Source organism: Ochlerotatus camptorhynchus, unplaced genomic scaffold (assembly GCF_037179485.1).
Source record: "Ochlerotatus camptorhynchus isolate MF236.1 unplaced genomic scaffold, CSIRO-AGI_Acam_v1.1 ptg000052l, whole genome shotgun sequence".
NCBI classification, from domain to species: domain Eukaryota; kingdom Metazoa; phylum Arthropoda; class Insecta; order Diptera; family Culicidae; genus Ochlerotatus; species Ochlerotatus camptorhynchus.
Genome location: NW_027040542.1, coordinates 932,865 through 956,217, shown reverse-complemented (window position 1 = coordinate 956,217; position 23,353 = coordinate 932,865). Strand labels below are relative to the sequence as shown.

The 23,353-nt window shown below is 37.1% G+C and overlaps 1 protein-coding gene across 4 annotated transcripts in view; it reads left to right on the top strand.

Annotated features, from left to right (window-relative positions):
• Positions 1 to 790: 790 nt before the first annotated feature.
• The window catches only part of tutl (turtle), a 90,473-nt gene continuing 67,910 nt past the window's right edge, over positions 791 to 23,353 (top strand). For all 4 annotated transcript variants that reach the window (XR_010520309.1, XM_065239189.1, XM_065239188.1 and 1 more), the window contains exon 1: positions 791 to 1,081. The gene's annotated coding sequence lies outside the window, so the exon portion shown is untranslated. The remainder of the gene's footprint in view (positions 1,082 to 23,353) is intronic.

The window sequence follows — 23,353 nt, the reverse complement described above, 5'->3', positions numbered from 1 at the left end:
TCTCGGTTTCTCGGTTCTGCTCCGTGGTTCACTGTGGCTATCGCAAAACGGGTGTGTTAAGATTTTTTCTTTTCATTAACTGGCAGAATTAGGGTCTGATTGTTCTTTGCATTTCCGCTGGAGAAGAATCAGACTTGGTAACATACACGTTTGGGGCAGGGCACGTCAGTGGAATGCTTTGGAGCAAAATCTGGAACTAAAGAAACAGACGTGTGCAGTTGCTGTTTTGCCTATCCCACTAGCAATTCTGCAGCAGCAGGCTACCCATTTTAGGGATGTGCCTGACGATTGTGTAAGATCAAAGGATTTTCCTCTTTTGCAGAAGGTTTGCCGAAAGAAGCTGAAGGTGTGATTTTCACCGTAGCGTGCAAAGAGGAACGGAACGGGGTGAAAAAGGTGTTCTTTTTGTGTCACGATTGCGTGTTCTCTGCAGTCTGCTAACGAGCTTTGCAGGCGAAAAAAGTGCTGATCGCAGTTGAAAAGTGAAAAATAGGTAAAGCAAGAGCAAGAAATTAAATGTGAAAAATCGAAAATCAAGTGAATGATAAAAAAAAGAAAGAACATTGTTGAGGTGGAAAAAAGTTCCGAGTGAAAATACACCCATACAAACGCGAAAGGAGTCCTAGTAGCAGTAGCAGAACAGCCAGGAGCGCAAAGCCCTCGAATACATCGAAAGACGCAATCAGGGAGTGGAAAAGGATTACATGAGCTCCGTGTGCTCACTTTCTCTCACGCGTTCGTCCTGTTGTTATTCCTGTTCGCCGAGTTGTGCGAGAACACAGAGCAGTAGTGTGGTAATTTGCTCTGGTAGTGTGCGGTCGTAGCTGACGGATCCGATCCGTGAGAAGGATTACCAAAACAGCAGTGTAGAGCGTATGCTATAGGGGCAGTCTCGCAGTGGCGTGTCAAGTGCTCACAAGAGTGTTCTCTCATTCTCACCCGTGTGTGCTCGCTCGGTCGCAGACTCGCATCAGGATAAAAGGATTTAAATTTCACACTATTCAGCGGTGGCAGCAAAGGCTTTTGATGAGGAACAACTGGCACTAGAAAATAACTCCGTTCGGGCGTTACTACTGCAAAGGTGAGGCATCATTATTGGAAATTGACTTATTTTTCTACTGACGGAGGCTGGAATTTCATGCCATTTGTGTCATTGGAGTCTGTTTTCTACGAGATGTTTTTTTTTTCTTCTTTCACATAAGGTGGACAACAGCAGTGTTTGGTCTACTTGCAGGGGAAGTTGCTGTAGGAGAGGATTTTTTTTTCGTTATCGGGTTCGATTCGTGTGTTTCGTATTGATTATTACGTAAAAATGTAATTGGTATCGGCTTTCGATGCCACATGTTCTCGTTATAGCGAAATGGGATTTGTGGAATAGTGATGAAATATGGAACATATTTGGGGCATAGAAGCGTTTTTGATAGAGTACCCACATTTAAAAGAGAGTAGATGTCGATGAGTTATTCTAGTTAATTGATTAAAGAACTTACTAAAGTCAAAAGTGCTGAACATATTTTGTTAGTGAACTATAATTTGGAGCATTGTTTCGATTATCGTTATACATTTTTTTTATTATATTACTCGTTATTTTCTATAACTTGGATTCGGCGGTCCCGTATTTTTCCCATGGATCGTAATCTCCATAAGTCGATATTTCCTCAAGTCGATGCCTTCTTTGCTGAATGCCGGACAGAAATAAAATCATAGAAAAATATGGTGGTATCGAAAATCCAGTGAGGGCTAAATCGCATAATTGAAAATCGCGCAAAAACCGAATTGAGCATAGTATTATTTTGATTCTATAACCTCGAAATATTAAAGGTAGAGCTTATAAACAATATGATAGTGAAACATCAAAGAAACATAAAAACGTCATATTGAGACCCAGGCTCCATCCGATCATGTCTCTTCTCTCTTAACTTAAGGGGAAATTGTCCATACCTATAATCCATACGAGAACATTTCATGAAATAAACCAAACCAGTTTTATTGAGTGCTTAGGGCAAAGATGCCACATTCTGAAATGTTCCAGATGCCGCCAGAGAAGTGATCAAAATCAGACTAGAAACTACACCCTTTAGATCAAATATCTTGAGCAGGCGTTTTGGGGGCAAATAACCATAGCCTACAATGTGCTACAATCTTTCACATTTGAGACATATTAATAAAATGACAGTCTTAATGTGTGCTTTTGTTCAAATTGGCTGTATACCCAAAATCAACTACTCATACCTTCTATAAATGCATTCTAGAACTATTTTTAAAATTGATGTGTGTAAATGAAGTACAAATTCTTTTTGAAATTATGGATAAACAAAAATTCGAGTCTTTAACTCGATTTTCCCTTCAATATCAAGTTATAGAGATTTGACTGTATGAAAGAGATCAAAGTAGGCCGCGCTGCTAAATTGACTATTTTGGTTTGCTGCGTGATTTTTGTGAAACATGAAATTCTAATTTGAAATCATTAATAATGTGATGCGGAATTATAAAATTGTGTAGTGGAATTGTAAGTGGATTTAGTGAGGATGACCAAATGGAATCCCACTCCTTTCAGTTGCTTGCGAATAGTGCAGCTCCGGAAGACAGCAGCTTGTCCCAGCCGGCGCTGACGAACAGCTATGTTATATAAATAAAAAAAAAACAATCAATTGACTGATGCTCATGAAATACGCGTCAATCAAGAATGGAACTTCTGCTTGATTGAAGTTTCAATACATTATCAGTTGTTTATTAGCATCGATAATGTATTGGGGTGGGGCTTATCGTGTGTGAAAATAGCTTTAAATTTAGCGTTCTTGAAATGGGCGGATCTTCTAACTACCGGATTCAAGCAATTTGCAGTCATAAAACATGATTGCAGGGAGATTTTATCCATAATGGCACATAAAGACATACATACACACATGAAGAGTTGACTGTATGAAGAAATGCTTAATTTAAAATTACATTATAAATATAATTACAAAATACAATCTTAATATGATTTTAAGCATAAGGACATTCAACTGAATCAAGTAATGCCTTATAGCAATAAATAGGTGACTATTCCCAAAAAAAACAATTCAAGGTCACAAGATGTCTAATCAATGTTTTCTAGCTCCATTATTCGATTGCATTGCATTTCTTGACAGTATGGCTGAGTAAAGCTGAGAATAGTCAGCTTATAAGCTCCTATACCACTCTACGTGCATGATTCAATAGTATGCATAGTAAATGCTTTATAAATGATACTTGAATTCATTGCTCGAAAACCTTGTTTTAGCATAACAGCAAAACGAAATCGGTAGCCTAGTGGTTACCGTTGCCGCTTATAGAGTAGACGGTCCTTAGTTCATTCCCGAGCGCAACCCTTTTTTTATTTTGTGTCACTACGCCTAATTAATTTAAACCGCTATCACCAATCATCGTGTTACGTACCACAATGAATCTATCAATATCGAGTTTAAAAAATACTCAGATAATCCTTTCCTTGTCAATTGTAGAGGTAAAGAGGTAACATTGACATCCAGTAACACAAAGATTGCCGAATTTATCACCGGGAAGCGCTAATGTTGGAATCGGAACTGCTGATATTTAGCTATTCAGTTGCAGGCAAGCTTTTCTTGTCCAGTTAGCTGGCTGACAAGACAAGCGGTTGATAATCAGGGAATATACACGGTTCGAATCCCATAAAAAACGACAAAGTTGTAATAACATTTCTAACACAAAATATCAGTGTGCGTGTGCGCGTGCTTCTTCGTCAACTTTAACAAAACCTTAACCCATTCTTATTTTTGGATTAATTTGACCGTAGTTGAATAACTGTTTAATAAATGAAGAATGGCATCTTATTGAACGATATTTCACATTAGTATCAATCGTCTAAAATCATCGCTTTTTAAGAACGCAATGAAGTCTAGTAAACACTGATCAATGTAAAATTTGATTGAATAAGCTTTGTTATAATGTCCTTTGGGAGATCGAAGCAGGCTGCGTTGCGAAAATGACGTATTTTTGTTTTGCTGTGTCGTTTTTGCTCTTGCAGTTCCTCAGAATTCCTTGAATTTATCTTCCAAATTTTTAAAGAGTTTCTTGTAAGTTCTTTTTAATATTTTTCAATTAACCTCAGAATACGATTCTTTTTGTATTTTTCTCGGAACTTCAGTTCCTCAGTATTCTTTTTTAGTTATCTTCAGAATGCCATTTAAATTCTAATTTTAATTATCTTTAAATTCTCCCTAAAATTCACCCGATATTTTCCACATAGTCCCAACAAAATTCTCTTCCGGATTACCTAAGAATTCTCCTTGAAGCTTTCCTCACAACTCTTATACATTTTTCCATACAAAATTTTAAATTCTCCCGCAAGAGATTACAACCAAATCCGTTAAAATTTTGGGGACCTCAATACGCGTTAAAAGGGCAGTGGGAACAGGGGGTTGTAAAGTTGACCTACCCTAATGTCCATGTTTCGATAGCATGCTTAGTATATTCTTTATCATCAAATATGTAGGATAGATGAACCGGTTAGGGCTATACGGCAGGCTTGTTATATCCTCGCAAATTGAGCGCAAAGAGCAAACTTTACAGCTTATCAAATTTAGGAGAACGATTGTACAGCTTTATGGAAACACATTCACATTGTGGCCAGTGTGGCCAGCCAAAACTACAGATTAATATGTTGGTTTTTAGAACCAAGATTCTGGAATCACAGATCACAGATTTCTAGGTTAAACACAGATTATGCAAATTTTTTTTTTTTTTAATTATGAGCTTAAGCTTTCATTTGTGGTTAAACGTTCCAAAAATAATACTTAATTTGCTAAAGAACACATCTTTTGTATTCGCTTCAGCACAATTTTATAATCACCCACTGTTATCTACACACTTAGAAAAATTCATGTAAATTTAGGTGTTCTGAGACTGACATATACGAGCGTCAATTCTGACCTAAAATTGAGTAATAATAGACGCGAAATTCAGCTCAATTGAACGTACTTTTCGTCGAGTAACAAACTTTTCAGTCTCGGAGCACTTAATTTTACATGACATGTTTGTTTACGTCTCATCCGTTGTGTCAAAGATGGATTCCGTCACTTGTAAAATTAGGTATTTCTAAGTGTGTATTATTAGCCTTGGCATGAAAAGGAAGTATGAAAACTGTGAGGGAAACATTCTATTTAGGTATGTTCGTATATATTTTTTCAGTTATATGTTATGTTCAGTTAACCCTCAATGGCTTTAGAAAGAAAATATTCATTGGACAGATATCCTCAACGATTTTCTGTAAAAAAATGAAGATGAATAGAATTTGTTGATCAAAAATACAGATTTCAATTTGGTAACCTTGATTGTGGCAAACACAAACCAAAATGGAGAAAGAGTGGTGCGATTAGATGCAGTTAATTTCCTTAAAGTGCTGTAAATTGACTTTTGTTTTGCTTCTGGGGGCGAATGACGTAGAAAAGTAGCAAAAGATAAATAAAAAAAGTTACTACCGGAATTCGAACCACGGACTCTGGGATCTAAAGGCACGTACCAAACCAGTTCGTCCAGCGACGCTTGCTGGAACACTGCGATGAAAACCAAATAAGAAGCATGCATTCCTTGACTCATCGAATCAACGGATTCAATCAACCAAAAAAGTTTCTTAAAGAGGAACAAAATGAATTTTACATTTATCTTTTTCTGCTCTGAGGTAGATCCATCCCTGGCTGTACGTTCTTATTATGGTGTGGAACACACTATAATAGGAACGTATAGCCATACCTGGTACACCTACCCTTCTACATGATTTGTATGTAAGGCCTAGTTGTCTTTTACTTGGAAATCGTCTCCATTTTACTCGATTCCTGGCTGTCAAGGTCTCGTTGCCGTAGATGCCTACTGGTCTAATCAGCGTTATGTACATAGTCAACTTCCCTACCGCAATGCACGAATCCCTGCCACACTGTACAGTGGTCCAAAATGGGGATTTAGCAGAAAATATGTATGTAGAGCTTCAAATTGAAACTTAAGAGAAAAAATGTCTTCGACAAAGTTGTTAGGCCCTCATTTTGGCTTCAATGAATACTAGTTTGGTCCTTATTATAATTGAAAAAAACCTTTATATTCGCAGAAATAAAGGTAGACATTCTTCGAAAAAGTTGTTGGAAAATGTCTGTGTTGTTGTAGCGTCACGTTAGTCGGTTTGTGTTTCGGTCAAATCATCTTTTTTCTTGCTTCCGTGCTTCATCTCCGCTCTAGCAAGAATGGTTCTATATCGTTTCTTTTTTCGCTTTTTAGTGCTGCGTTCTGTTTTCTGGATCGAAGAAGGCCGCGCTGCGAAAATGACGTGTTTTTGTTTTGCAGTGTTGTTTTTTTCTTGTGAAAATGTTAAAAATGTACAATTTTGGTTTAATTTTTTTAAACTAAAAGTACTGAAGTGGTGTTGAAAAGTGCATTAAGTGATAGCTATCAAATTCTTCCTTTTTTCGTTGCGTCAGGTGTCGTTTGTTTCGGCGCATTACGTTACAGCTAAGGTCATTTGCATTTTCGTTGCTCTATAGAATTTATCCATCTAAATTAAGATAATCATTTTAAAACTTACTAAATACGCGTCAATGAAGTATTGCTCTACTGCTTGATGGAAAGTTTCAGTACATTATCAATGGTGTATATAAGCTTCGATAATGTATTGGAGCATGGTTTATAGTAAGTGAAAATAGCTTCGGAATGTTTGCGTTCTTGAAATGGGCTATTGGAACTACAGTAGAGTTGTCACCTTCTAAGTCCAGGGTTCAAGCTTATTCATAAGAAATCATCACAGGCAGATTTTATCCATAATGCCACTGCCAGACAGTAGGAGTTAGATTGTAAACACACACACATTCTTCAGCAAAGTTGTTGGTTAGCTAATTTAAAGCAACTTTGTAGGAACCGATTGAGAGCAGTCTTCCTTTATTGACTTGGAGTGTCTCTATAAAAACAGTATTTTTTATACTAACTCTTAGAACTTCAGAAGACGCAACTTTTGCCGTGCATTACTCGTTGATATCTTCAGCCGATCAAGACATTTTGCATATTGCAATTTTGCTTTTCAAAATACGCCTTTTGTTATTGTTAATAAACCTTGTTGGGGCTCACTATCGGTTCAAAATATTAAAAAAAAAAAGTACTTATCTGTATATTAAAAAAAATAGAAATAAGCTATTATTTTAACTTCTATCAAATCAATTATACGTTGATTATTTTTTTAATATACTTCAGTGTAATTTCTTTATATAAAGAGACACAGACGATTTTGATTTATAGCAAAACATGCGTCTCATGATGTTTAAAAAGTCTCTTGGAAATGACTTTTTTGGGAAAGATTTCACCGTCGAGAGTTTTGAGCAAATGTATACTGCATCTGAAAGCATACAAGACCGATTCTACTGCAGCTTAACAATACTTCATAGCGTTTAATATTCTCGGAATGTTCTAAATCAGCGCTGCTCGTGGGTCAGACGGCGTGTCTGGATCTCAGCAATGATTTCAATTTTATTCATCGGAATCAATGAGAAATAAACAAAATGCAGCTTGAGTCATGTTAATCGAACATAGATACCATTTAAAAAAGCAAGTTTAGAATGGTCTAAATGTTCTTGTCACCACGTACCGTGGGGACCAAATTCCTTATATCTACGAGTTTAATCAAATTCCGTACATATGATACAGAAAGCTCACTTCATGTGGATTTCGGTCCTCTACGGAATATGAGAAATGTCACCTATTCCTGGTAGTGTTGTCGGTTTAAGTGGTTTTCGAGAAATTGGTAATGAATGTGATTGTTACGTGCGTTAATTAGAGGAATACCTGTGTGGATTCAGATTTAAATATATTTCATTGAATCTCTGAGATATTTTATATGACTACATTTTTTATTTGACAGACAATAATTACCTAAATAATTATTGAAAATAAAATAATCTAAGCATAACAAAGGTTTCCATAAATTTTCATTGAATAAAAGAGAGAGAGAGAGAGAGGGAGTAGTCGCTTCATCCCATATACCGCATGTCATTCGTTAGTTATAACGGTTTTGAAGCTGTCAATGGATAATCTTCCATGCAAAACAGCTCTTTAGTTTAATTCCAAGTACATAAATATTGAGTATAGTTTGACACAACTTTCTGACAATATAACTGCTTTTTAGTTGAAATGTCGAACTTTCATCTGAAAAGCACCCCAGCTAGCGAATGATAACAAATACAAACTGACACTAAATCCTACCGTTTGGGACGGAAATCCGTACGCCTAGGAATAAATCGGAATCCACACATACAAACGGACAACAAATTTACGTTTCGAGAACATCAACTTCACACTGCTAGGCGTTTCCCTCATAGTAATACTATCTTCCCATTCTAGATATTCTAGCACTAAACTGATTCAACTTCATCCGATCAAAAGTCATTTTTTTCCGTTGGCCTTACTTCCTCTCTATTTTTTTTTCTTCCTTTGAACGGAAAGCCCCGCAATAAAAACACCCTACAGAAGAAACCGAATCCCGATGACGGCAGTAAAGTATGTAGGTGAATTGTCCAGGCACATAGTCAAAGCAGCGGCGATGAGTGCTAGAGAGACTCTTCCCCCGAGGGCCGGAACGAAAAATGACTGAACTTAAGCACAGAAGAGACAGCAAACATCCAACGAAAGGAAAGAGGCAAAAAACGACGAAAACAAGGTGAAAAAGCACTTGGCTCTTTAGGTCTCCAATGATCTGGTCCGTCCTTTCCCGAATGAAAACAGTGCGCCAGCAGTAGGAGAAAAGGAAAATAAATAAACGGACGAACGTTTCTGGTGCACACGAAGCACACAGGGTCGGGAACATGAAGTGAACCGTTTCGATGCGACGACGGCGTGAGACAAAAGAATGCAATTCAAACTCATTGATGATAATACGATGGTTAGTGTTGTTGTTGTCGTCGCCCTCGACGATGACGATCTATCGAGTGCTTTTGCAAAATTTTATTTTGCATCATCGATTGATATTCTTCACAAACAGATTTGGAAGTTTAAAAACTAAAGGGGAAGTTCGTCGTTCTTGCCGTGCGCGTTGAAGTCTCCAACGAAGTCTTTTTTCACTGTGCTCTTATCAACTCTGTCCCTTCCAGGCAACGAATACTTCCTCTTTTTCTTCATTAAACGGCTCTCCCAAAAGCGTTAAATATTCCTGACTGATTATTCTGCCTGTTCACTGCGCTTCTTGATGGGAAGTCATCATCATCATCATCATCACCATCGCGAAACCGTTGACGATGTCGTCGCTGACGCCGGGCGGTAGCGTTTCGATGTTGCATAATGTGTGCATGTATTGCTGTTCTTCTTCCACTAGATAGTGCAAGGCGCAGGAAGCCTCGCGCATTGGGCTGTTGTTTGTATTCTCGACACTACTCTAGTTGAGCCTTCGTTGTTTCGTTATCTGCTGCCCAAAAATAAAAAGACAGGGGTCAATTATGACTCTTCCCATGCCATCGTTCTGCAAGCAAGATGCCCTGTGCCCTGAGTTTATGCAAGTATTTTTATTTCTTGCCCTTTTCGCAATTCACACGCCTTTTGGCCAACTTGATGTTGCCTGTACTGCGACAAATTCTGTGTATGGAAATTTGTAATTAAAGGGCACTTATTTGCCGGAAACCGGTTTATAATTTCTGCTTGTATATTGATGAATGATTGATATGCCACAAGCCCACGTTTTTCATTCATAAATTTGGCAAAACAAATTAAATTTTCACCATTATTTCGAAAAAAAAGCCAAAACCGTACAAGGCCAATCAAGCTTATTTCCATTTAATTTAGGTGACAGCGTGACATGCTACAATTTATCTCGTAAACAAACCAACAAATTAGATAACTAATTCAATTCCCACGTCCACCAGGTGGCGGTTTCGCTCGGTGACGGTTATTGTTGGCCTCCAAGAGGCAGAGGGGAGATAAAAGCTAGCTTCATATACAGAAGTGCCTCAGTTTCAAAATCAAATTGGCTAAATTGGTGCAAACGAAACTGGAAAAAAACTAGCAAAATTATGCCACCGTGTGCATCCCAGCGTCAAGCAGCAGCTGCACAATAGCACAAATTCGCAGCGCCTCGCCTGACATGCAATGTTGTATTAAAATTTCATCTTGTACCATATTTTGATCGCTATCCCAAATTTTCTTCTTTTCTTTTGCCACGATTTGGAATAGACACGATACGGCGGGCGGTCTCAGATTGAGACTCATCTCAGTTCAAGTAATTTAAGCTTAACCGCATTGGTTGAATTAGACGTTTCAGAATTCGGGTTGAACAGTTGCCTGTTTTTTTAAATGAGGATTTTTTCCAACAACAGAAAAAGTTATTATTATTACCTGAACCAGTGATCTATATGATCTTGAGATCTACTAATCTTTTCTCCGTGAAAAAAAAAATAAGCAGAGTAAGTGTATACCAATTTAGATACTTCGGTCACGATTTGGCAGGAACTCGAAGATTCGTGGTCAAATAAATCTTATGTCCCGATAGCTGCCTTCACGTTCACGTAGGTTTAATGGTTCATGAAAAACATCCGTTGAATTCGGTCAGCACGTGGGCATAAGTGTAAAGTATGACTAGAAGAGTTGTCAACAGACGGAAAAGTTAAGGTGATTCCTTGTAGCGTCCATTTTCGCATTACACTTCGCAATTTGTTTGCTCCAGACAAGTAAGCAATGGCTGAAATTTACAAATTTACAAACCTCGATTTGTGCGCTCTAAATTGCGAAGAATGATTAGAAAAAGGACTCCCCTTACTGTCCAATTGATTTTGACGGAATCATTAGAATTTTGAGTTTTGCAATTCCGTGTTAAAGACATTCAAGTCCGTTATCTTCAAATTTTGTCCAGATTATAACATTTCATATTCCCTTTCCTGTGATCTCGACATTGTCAAAGACCAATTTTTTTGAGGTTTCGATGAAAATTCTAGACCCAAAGCCAGATTTTTTTAACTTCGTTGTGTTGAAAGTTTTTCAATCTCTCGATTTTTTTTGAATTCCCAGAAATTTGAAAAATATTTGAAACTCAGTAGATTTACATTTGTCAAAACATCGCGAAAAAACTCACTTGTATTGTATTTCAACCGAACTTATCCGGAATCTAAAAAAAATACAATTGAAGGATTTAGGAAAAATGCTATGTCCATGATAACAATTTTTTTCAAAGTTTCAGAAGCATTTACATTTTTCGAGATTTGTTCAAAATATTGAAAATTATTCCAAACCACAGAATTGTCTTAATTAATTTGTCTTATAAATCTCAAATTTGTGAAGTCCTCTGTATTAAAAATGTGGTCCTAAATCTCTAAAATGTATCCCTGAATCTTGAAAAAAAAAAAAATTCCAGATCGAGATTTTATGTCCAAGAGCCTTGCAAAATTGTCTATGGCTATGATCGTTCCATTTTGGAAAATTTTGCTCATAACATTGCATAGCAGAGCATAAACCAGGTTACACAATGTCGTAGGTGGTATGAGCTACAAACTGTTGTTAAGAAGGAGACCCACCTTCATCCGTTGCTGTTAGATAGTAATTTGTGATTAATTACTACCTCTTAGATAAAGGTTGTGTCTCCCTCCAACACACCAGAGCTGTCCTGGCCACGTCCTTGCATCTGGTGGGGAAAGGGGAGGAATGTTAGTCCGACACTTACTTAAGAGAGATGCAGAGAAGTCTACGACCCCTCATAAGTGTCACGGGAAGGGTGGATTTTTGTTAGTAGGGAGGGTAAGCCATAGGATGCCCAGCCGGCGTTTCTGGCAATCGTTATATCAAGCATTTGATAAAAAGAAGCTGTAAGAAGTTTATCTGTTCATTGTTGCTGCCCATTACCTACACATATTATTCAAAACAGTCTTCAGATTTTGGAATTAAGAAATGTTATCAGCTCGATCCTGTTGCTCCTTTGCGCCTGAAAATGTTTGTTGATCCAAAACATTCATTCTGATCGATAGGAGGTTCTCATGTGTAAAAGGATATTAATAGTAATAGTAATGTGGAATCGTAGATTAGAATGAAGATTTGCCCTTGGTCTAACTCCCACTGTCTGGCAGTGGCATTATGGATAAAATCTGCCTGCAATCATTTCTCATGAATGCAAGAAGCTTGAACCCGGGAGTTAGAAGGTGACAGCTCTACCGCAGCTACAATAGCCCATTTCAAGAACGCAAGCATTCCGAAGCTATTTTCACACATGATAAGCCCCGCTCCAATACATTATCGATGCAAATATACACCATTGATAACGTACTGAAACATTCAATCAAGCAGTAGTGTAATACTTGATTGACGCGTATTTAGTAAGTTTTGAAATGATCGTCTTGAATAAGATGGATATTTCCTATCGAGGACAGAGCAACGAAAAGGTAAATAAACTTAGCTGAGCGTAACTACGCATAGGTTAGAACAGTCGGCACCACATGCAACGGATAAGAATTTGATAGCTATCACTTAATGCACTTTTCAACATCACTTCTGTACTTTCAAATTAACACTTTTTAAAAAGGAAATTGTAAATTATAACATTTTTACTAGAACGAAAACGACGCAGCAAAACAACACTTCTATCTCATCCCATTTTGGAAAATTTTCCTCATATCATAATAATGCGATTTTTTCTTATACCCCGTACAGACTATGGCTTATATTATGTAATATAGGCTGTCTTGCAATGAGCACTCATACATTTAGTTTTTACTGTATGAGTTACATGATATCAGCTATAGTCTGAACGTACTATTAGACTGCGATCTAGAAACATTGTCTAGGTCCAAGGTGTAAAGACATTTTTCCTGGGTGTTACAGAAATTTATATATCTTAGATCTTTAAGATTCATTATCCAAAAATTGTAAAAATTTCTCTAAATCCTAGACTTTGAACTTTTTTCTTTGTGCCTAAATGTTTAGTTCTCACCAATTCACGATCTGCATCTATTATCAACTTAGCAAATGGTTAGTTTTCAAAAAGTCGAGGGTGATAAAAAGTGCAGGGTGAGGAAATGGAGGTTAGAATGGGCCGTGCTCTTGCTTATACCATTAATACTTATTTATTCGAGAACAAATCTTTGTAAGGAGTTCAGTGCCAACATTTCATTAGGGTGAAACTGCTTTGGTAAACAATTACTTTAACCCTAGGGGTATCCCGCTCTAAACTTTGCATTTCTCTCGACATAGCTAAAGATACCTGGAAATATTTAAAAATAATTAAAAAAATACCTAACAAAGTTTGTTTGTTCGGATGCTAGACAAATTTCAGTTGTTTATTATTACAATGTTAGGGATGTTGTGTGGATTTTCATATACTTCATACCATATTAACATTTATTCAATTAACAGTATAAACTGCACGCTACTGACTGTATCCAGGTTGACCCGTTGACCCAGACCCAGAAGAAAGCATGGATTTTGGAACTTATCGACCACTGCTCGTTTAAGTTCAAATAATATATTTGGAAATGACTTTAGTGTTATAATTATACTTTTCAGCCGCTAGGATCTTGATCATGTGATAATGGCAAAGGGCATATGATCTGATGGGAGCTGAATCGAAAGTTATTAGAGTTTTAAAACCATTCGCCCTATGCGGGTTTCGCCCTATGCGATATCCTTCTAATTGAAACTCATAAAGGTCACCTAGTTGGACATGATGAAATGAAGTATCCGTTTGGAACGGGTTTAAAAATAACTATCACACTATTAATTTCACATGAGATTTTGAAACGTTCTGTAACAATCCCTTTTGTTACGCCCACTCAGTCTCAAAAGTGACTCTAGCCACACTCTGGGTCGGCTTTTTTTCCGCCAAGGTTTGCGAAAATAGAGGAAAAACCAAGACACATAATTTGCTTATGGACGGCGATTTATTGCAATTTTGGCCCTAACGGTCCCTAACAGCCTTATCTTTTCCTATCAAGAATATTACTCACGGTTTTAGTTTGTGTGCGGTGTCAGTATCGGGCCCGTCGATGAACGTTAGCTGGCTGATTCCGTCACTGTTGGCACAAGGACTCGGTGTCTGGTTGGATGCTACGGACTTTTGTCTCCTCCAATCGTGCCGAATGCCCCGCGGATCTGGCTTCTCCGAATCTTGTGGGATGGTTCGCGCCAATCGTGCCGATTGTCCCGATTGCGCCATGTACGTCGAACACGCTTATTGTGCAGATTGCACTCGTCTGGTTCCCCGGGACGTAGATGGTTCCACGCCGACACGTGTTACGACGGGACTACCATCGGTGGAGCCTTGATTCGCAGACTTATTGTGTGACTTCGTCCACTTGATGACGGTGTCGCTTACCGTTTTTTTTTTGAAGGGTGGCAGTCGATCGTGGTTTACAGAACTTTTCCACCACTTCACTTAAGTTTTCTTCAAGAGCTAAGTTTTGGATGTTTTTCTGGTGCTCAAGCAAGTGACCGAGCCTCTAGACTTGCAATCCTCGGGAACTCATCATCATCATTCATTTGTCAGGCAGTACTGCTACCATAATTACCAGCGTTTAGGGGTGTGCCGTGTTGTTGAGGCTGTGTATAATACCTCCACAGTGTGTTGTGGGTTTTTTTTTTTAAATTTGGTCGTTAGCCGTCTTTTTCCTCATAGCTTAATTTTGCATAAAACCTAGTTTAAATATTAATTTATTTGTCAAAATTATATTATTTATATAGCTCTTATTTTTATTATTTTAGTTTGAATTAAGTCCCTGTCTAACTAGCTAAGGCTTTATTTATGATTTTTCCTCTATACAGGTATATTAAACCCCATTTATGGATGGAATACTCTGGACTGAGTGAGCGAACAGAGTGACTTGCCACAGTTCCATGTGGAAATGATGGTCCACTAGGTATGGATTCATTGGTAGAAGATTATAAACTATAAAGAAACCAATTATTTAATCCTGAAGAAACCGATCGAGTTGGAACCATTGAGTTAGAGAGAGGGATGTACTGGCTTCTTGTGGTTAGTTATGTGATGAATGTTAATCTTACCATAATGGTCCAAGCACCGGCGCGGTGTAGTGGTAAGCGTGATTGCCTCTGACCCAAAAAGACCTAGGTTCAATCCCAGTCGGCGCCGCCGGGATTTTCCCATAAAATTTCTGATCACGCCTTTCTTCGGAGTGGAAGTAAAGCCGTTGGTCCCCGGGTCATGAATTCATGGGTCGATAGGTAGGGTCCAGGTGTGGAAGCTGTTTCCCTAGCGTTGGTAGCATTGGTACTCAGTACGTTAAACAAGATCGACGGAAAACAAATCAAGGAAAAAAAGTGCTCCATTTTCACAAAACCATTTGAAAACCATATTTTTGTTTTTGATTTATTGTAAACTGTAGATTATATGGTTCAATGAAACTAAAGAAAATAAAATAGGTTCAGTGTGTCACCATACACACTTTACAATTTTAAAGGTTTATATATATTTCTACAATCCTTTTCTAGGATTCTGATGTAGAAGAAAATGGACCAGAAAAATGCATCCTTGGTGCAATTAATTTTTGTCTTCTCGATCATTAAAAAAATATTTTGTTATATGAACTATTTCGTGTGCAGAATTTGCATACGTTCTCCTTACAATGAATCCACACAATTTTAAATCCATTTATTTTTGATTTTATCAATTGAAAATAATCGATCCATCGAGCAAACAACAACAAACACATCACTAGCAACCTACCATAAAACTAACGTTACTACGATGAAAATGAAGTTCAGATTTAAAATCAGGCTTGCAATTGCTCATTACAGCTAAAATGCTATTTTTCGTAATTATGAAGAAATGAGATACTATAATGATAATTTTTATTTGTAAGATGCAGGAAGAGGTGGTAAAGTTTGTGTATGACATATAAAATTTATCAATTTTGCTTTCAAAAGGTCACAACTAGTGATTAGCTGTAACGATGAGCAACGCGATCATAAAATCGCTAGTTGTGACCTTCTGAAAGTAAAATTGACATATTTTATATGTCATACACAAACTTTACCACCTCTTCTTGCATCTTACAAATAAAAATTATCATTATAGTATCTCATTGTTTAATAATTTCGAAAAATAGCATTTTAGCTGTAATGAGCAATTGCAAGCCTGTTTAAAATACCTAAAAATACTTAATAGTACTTACGAGATATTTAAAAATATTTGATAAATATCGGAACTCAAGTGTAGAGTGGGATGCCCCTTGCTTCAACCGCTTATTTTTCGCAAATAAAAGCTCACTTCTACAAATAAACGATGCCAGTTTGTACATGAAACTGATGGTGTCGTTAATTAGCATGTGTGAGAGCTTTAATTCACTTGAAATCAATGACTAAAGCTAAATTACAGAAGTAATTTAGCTCTAATGAAATGTTGGCACTGATTTGATTCATTTTCAAAAAGCATGAAAAAGAGTAATCATGGAAAAGATTTGAACTATATATTTCGGATCAATAATTGTCACTATTCGTAACTTTAAGTATTGTTTAATAGTCACTATTTGGTCACTATTTTCATTACTTTAGTCACTAAATTATATCAGATACCAACTACTAGTCCGGTCTTAAGGGTCTTCTCCGTAGTTGGGCCTCGAAATTTCGTCCATGTTTCATCGTTGTTAGAGACCCGTTGGGTGAAACGGTTCTGAATTAAATCTATTGAAACTTCACTGCATAAAAGTTTCCTGTTCTCCCTAGAAAATTTTCATTTAACACTCCATAAAATTCTCTAAAGAAGTGAGGCAGCATAAACAAAACACGTCAGTTTTGCAGCACGGCCTACTTATAGCGAATTCGTTTATTATCGGGATTAACACCACACGCTAACCCCGAAGTACCCATTAAAGAGTAAAAAAGTACCCATTTCAAAGAAAAGTGGCTTAACTCATGAAATGAGTAAAACCAACTGTACTCATTAATGAGTATTTGACGAGTACTTCATAAAATGAGTATTTTTAAATCATCGTGTTTTTCGGTAATGGGGAAAAAGTACCCATTTTTTAGAAAAAAAAACAAGCCTTTAGGACTCATTACCATCAATAATAAATACGTTAAAATTCATCTTAAAATCATCACACAAAGCTCAACTTAAAATAATCAAACAAATCACTTTCTTTAAAAATATCAATGAAATATTTGATCTATAGATTATAGAAAGCTGCCGATGCAAGCTCCCAAAGCTTTGCTTTTGTCGGTTTGCTGCGGTAATAGAAGGAATTTTTTATGGGATACTCGTCCATCCTATCCTTTACTTCCATCGGCTTAACATCCGGCAAATGATCATTATCTTGTCCAGCTTTCTGGGGGTGACACTACAGGATGTGGGCCTTCAAAGCTTTAAATGAAAGCTGTATTGAGTCACACCAGCACCGTCATGGAACAGGATTCAGATAACCTGAAACTAACACAGTGCATCCGGAAACAAAACAAGATGATGCTGAATGAATTACAGAAAAATCAAAATAAACGAAAAATATTCTACCTTTCAGTTTTCCGTACTCTTCTGGGTTCAGTTGGTCTTTAAGGGATTCCATTTTCTCGATCTTCAGAAAAAAATCCTATTCGCATGCACATGCACCAATCTTATGAGAAATCTCTACTCCCGTCAAATATAACTGATTTGCACTTGCAAAATTCCGTCACTTTCGCACTGAATCAATAATGAATCTTTTGTAGTCATTTTTATTCCAAAACAGGTTTTCAAAGAAGGGGAAAAAGTACCAATTTTTCAATATTACGAAAATACTCATTTTTTGACATTTTAGAACCAGTTCTTAAAATGTGTACAAGATACTCACTTAATGGGTACTCTGGAGTTAGCGTGCAGTTCCAACCCAGACCTAACTTTTTGTCAGTGTGAACCTCAACCTGAGCTAGGTTTTAAAAACAAACGAGCAAACTGACGTTTGTCAGAAAACAAGCAGACCCAATCTTGATACCAGGTCCAGGTTGGAACTGAATAATAAACGAATTCGCTCTCAGTGGTCCAACAGGTTGGCACATTCAGCTTTCCAAGTTCGGTAATTGAGACCAGTATGGTTCTTGAAATGCATACTTTACTATATTTTTGGCACTATCTGGAGCATCCTCGTGAATGAGGGCGTGTACAGTTGAATACCTGTATAAAGAAAGAGAGAAAAATTAGTATTTTCAATTAAATTCCACTACCTTAACTGCTTATGAGTGACAGATACACGTTTTTCGTCTACAAGCTGCTCACTTCTTCAGTACCTCGTAGCAATTCCTTTTGTTACGCCTGCTCAGCCCACAAGTGACTCAAACCACGCTATTGAAAATAGAAGAAAATAAAACGGTGGTTTGATAGATCACATATAAGCCCTAAGGAGCGATAGATTTAAATCGCTGCATTTTTGAAAAGTCTTAAAAGAATCCTAATATCTGCAAAAGGGGAAGGCTTGGGCTTTCATTTGGCATAACCAATATATGTAGCAGCCATATTGGATTTTACCGCCGAAATGTATTTTTAAATAAATGCGATTTTAAATTAAATTTCAAAAACGTCAAGTTGAAATTCACGGGACAATCGATTTAGTTAAAATATCGCGTTGCGGAGGTAATTTTTGGAAATTTGATCGAAGTAGCCTGGATTTCCATCGAGTTAGGGGGACAGATGAGGTAAGGGAGTGTTCACTGTATTGTTTTTCATTATTAGCAGTGCAAAAAAAACCCAGCCAGTATATCTCTGACACTGGTGTTAATTTCAATCCCATTTACTGTAAAATCAATTTAATTTCACGTGGTTCATCAAATTTAACGACTCTGATGCATTTATTTTTTTAATGGATTATTTTAAATGTATCCTAAACTACATTGCAAGATTTACCGAGGTTTTAAAGCTTTCTACAAGTTTAAATTATGGTCTTCAGAACCCTAATAAAACCAGAAATGTTACTTGGGTATGTTTCATCAGGGCCTTAGATAGCCTACTTGGTAAAGGCACGGTGTTATCAAGCCAGAGGCGGCGGGTTAGATTCCCGTTCCGGTATAGGAAATCTTTCTATCTTGAATTTTTTTTTTGATTTCTTTGGGCATAGAGTATCATTGTGCCTGCCACACAGTATACAAATTGGTTGGCAAAGAAAGCTCTCAATTGATAATTGTGGCAATGCATCAAGTAAGCGTCAATTGCAGGTAGAGGGAGAGAGAGAGAGGTTAATCAATCTTGAAGTTGAAGCCTCTAGTATTTATTGATTCTAAATATGCAGATTTATTGTTATTGTTTAGCAATCAAACTCGAATGATGGCTGTTGGTTTACCTTTACTATATATAACTGTAAATGTTAAATCTTGGCCTGACCTAGAGTCCATTTCCCTAAAAAATGATTCACCTTATTTCACTCACAAAAAAACAAACAACGAGAAAAAAAACCTAGATCCATTTCCTTCGGTGGAGCTTCTTATTCTTAGCCAGTGCATTGCGAAATTTACATTCAATGCTCTCCATTTCTCTACGCAAATCTTCCTGGTTGGTTCAAAAACCCCCGGGTGAACTTTATCGACCACCACCGGTTGCCGCCACCCGGGAGTCGATGGGGTAATGTATTCCTTCCGCCCCGCTCTCTTCTGCACTTGCCTTGCTTTTCGAAAAAAAAAAAGAGATGCTAATAATAGCATCTGGTTGCGGGAAAAATTGATTCTTTCCGCTCCCAATCATCAACCCGTGTGGATGCTCTCCAATATTCCCCTCTAATTACCCATCTTACGGAAGAAAAGTGGAAAAGAGGGGTTGCAGAGGGCGGGGTGTGTTGAATCGAAGCATCTGAATCGACCGATCGAATCGTTTCATATTCTTTCAGATTGAGCAACTAATTTCGATCAATTCAGATTAACTGTACAAACTTCTAATGCTAACATGGAATATTTAAATAACAAGAGTTGGTTGCAATTGTGCCAAGTAAAGCTATAAGCATCCAGAACAAATTGGGCATTCGACCTTCGTCGTCAATCAAAGTGTATGGTAGAAATTATTTTCCCACACAGAGCGATACCTCATTGCCATTGCGAGCAGGTAACAAGTTCAGCATTCAAGGAATTAGTTCGATTCTCTATCGTCCCGGGTGTGCACCTTCGGCAATCGTGAATGAATAGATTCGTTCCGAGTAGGGTGAGCTCTCCTCCCGTTTCCTCTAATTATACCTAGCCTGGCTTGTGGCTCAAGTCGGATGGCGTCGATGATGCGAAAGAAGGAAATCTTTCTCCCATATAGAACCGATAATTTTTTTTTATGAAACTTCCTTCTTGAGCCATCTTTGCGCATATCGCATTTGAAGCCAGATCGACAACACCGTCCCATCATATCACCAGAGGAGGATGTGCCTTCTTCATGGGTTGTGAGAAATTGAGAGTGAGTTGAGGAATAATAAACATTTCGGAATCGGCAGTTTTCTGATCTTTCTTCTTCTTCTTCTTCGTCTTCGTTTAAGCAACCCATCTCGAAAGAAGAAATTCCCACAGAGCAACGAAGGTTGAATCGGGGAGGTATGGGCGGCTCTCACAAGGGAAGGAAAGAAGTCAAGAGATCATCAAATTCATTCACTGTAGGCAGCCAAGCTGGCAGACAGACAACCAAAACCAAGGAAGGGTACAATGGGAAGAATTTTGGTTGAAGAAGGGGGGGGGGGTGTATGGTAGGAAGTGGGGAGGTGTGTGTGTATTCGAGAGCGAGTGTAGAGTAGAGTAAAGTAGAATGAACGAGCCGTAAAGTTGAGAAGTGATGAAGCAAGAAAGGTAATAACAATACCAGAGCAGGAAAGCAGCGAAGAAAAATGCTTTCCGTTTTGGTTTTTTTTTTCTCGATGGGGTGGAAAATTTGTGGCAGCAGAAGAGTATTGGAGCATTATTTCTAATAAGGTCAATAGTGGGTTGATGGTATCGAAAATTTAATTCAAATGAATGGCTTACTTTAAATGTTGCTAGTGGTATGCTCTTAAGTTAGTTTTAATTAAAAATAAGGTCATGTTTAGTTTAGCATGGATAGAAAAACTAAATCAATAAAACATGATAAATTATTCAAAAATATATTTGTATTTGTTCAAATACTAAATGTTGTAGTGTTTAATTCGAATATTAAATGATAATTGCGGCTTAATTTTGTGTATCTTCTTAGATATTCACAACATCTCTAATTAATGTCGTCTTGATATATTTTATTGGTTTCTGCGATGTAATTTGACTTTCTAAAGTAAGATGTTTGAGAAGAAGGAACTTGATCTTTGTAATTTTCAGCTAAACGCTGCAAAATGATATGTTTGTGTTTTGCTCCGTAATTTTCCTGCGAAAATATGAAAGTAGGGTTTTTGATCTTATTTCCGTTCTACTAAGCACAACCTGCACTTTACCGTTATTTTTCGACCGGATTAAAAAAAAATATTTCCATACGTACCGTTGGATTTGATAAAGAGTCACAAATTGTTGAGATATTGTTGAAAACCTAACACTGCTTCTTGATTCCAAATTCGTCCTACGAGGTCTATCCAAACGCATTGAAACGTCATGCGTCATGCGGAGGAAGTGATTCACTAGGAGTGCTTCTTTTGTTTTTGAGAACAATGGGTGTAAATATCCATACTTTGCACTTTGTTTAGCAGCTTTTGATCTGTAGTAGCGAAACGAACGTATTATTGATTATTGATAGAACGGAAATAGGCGATTACGACGAAGCAGCGCTCTAACCTATGTTTATTATAACAATGTGGAACGGAATTATAAGAAATGAGCATTACGCTTTTGTGATCAGTTAGCACAAATTTTGTTCAGTCATTTTTTTCCTTGATTTATTTTCCGTCGATCTTATTATCCGTGCTGAGCACCAATGCTACCGACGCCAGGGAGGCAGCTTCCACACCTGGACCCTACCTAACGACCGCTAATTCAGCCATTTTGAATCTTGCAAAAAATTCAAAATTGTGAATTCGATATTTTTCAACAAATCATTGTTCGAAAACGAAACTTCCAATCAAATTGACGTCCGAGATAAAGTTGTTGAAACAAATTATTCCATTTCAGAAAAATAAACACGGATAAAAAATTTAAATAAATGTTGTGTCAAAAATCCAAAATAGTGTTTAAAACATAAATTTCGGGTTATATTTGAATAACGTTTATCAATTTTTGAGCATGAGCATGAGCATTAGCATGATTGACCGCTCACGGTTACTACTCAGTTATTACCAGACCAGCTGCCCGCAACTTGGTCGTATTGTGGTTGGTGTTGAATACAAAAATTTGATGACGAGTGGTTGAAATTAAGAATTCCATTAAACTCAGCTTTGGGAATGGAAGTGCAAAGCCCACCATGGCAAAATTGTTAATTTTGTTAAGGCTTTCGACGCAGTTCCCGTTCAGATGGAGTCAACATAATGCATAGCTTTTCATAAAGTTTTAGTTCGAAGAATCAATGCTCCATACATTGCTGCATAATCCTCAGCAATTAATTTTTCATTATGATGATGGAAAAAATGGCAAAGTAAAATAACAACCTGATATCATTTTGTAAACAAATCCTGTTATTCCAGATATAATTTTTGTTTCCAGTTGTTTAGTTCGCAGGATTTATTATCGAGATGTTTTCAATGATAACTAAATCAGCTATGTAATATTCAACGAGTAATATTTTGTTTATAAATGTTTGTTTTGTTGACTCAACCTTACATAAGACCGCGCATAACTCAAGAACGGATCGTTCAATTTGAGCTTTTTTTGTTGTGTTCATCTTCGCCCAAGGAACATTTTTACGACATGAAAATTAAAAAATTTAAAGAAAAAAGTCGAAAAGCTATCTTCTTTTCTTTTATATATAATACAGAGAAATTGTTTGAAACAAAAATTTAATTTTGGGTGAGACGAAGTTCACCGGGTCTGCTAGTTTAGTATAATCCTTTGCTCGGAAAGGCAGTCGAGGTACGCTTGTTGTATGTTAGGGACTATGTTGTACATATTAAATAGCGAGTTGAAGTGAAATGAAGTGAAATTGGAGGTTATGCCGAGAAACGCAATCTTTTTTATTGTTTTTTTTTTGCAAAAAATAAAAACTTTAACCTTCAAAAATTTTCAAGAAACTTGGATTAGGCTTGATTTTTGTTTGTAGGAGAATATTTTAGAATGGATAACACCACAGTTTTGACGTAGGACTTTGTCTGTGATTTATATATGGGGGTACATTTTGTGAAAACCGAAAATGGAATATGTAACAAAATTATGAAAGATTTTGAACGCTAATAACTCAACTTCCCCTGGACCAATTTCAATAATTTTATCACCAGTCGATCAGATATATTTCTACGTATCTGCCAAATTTAAGACGTTATCATTTTTCAAAATGTTACCTTTGAAAATTGCACGAATGCGAAACTGT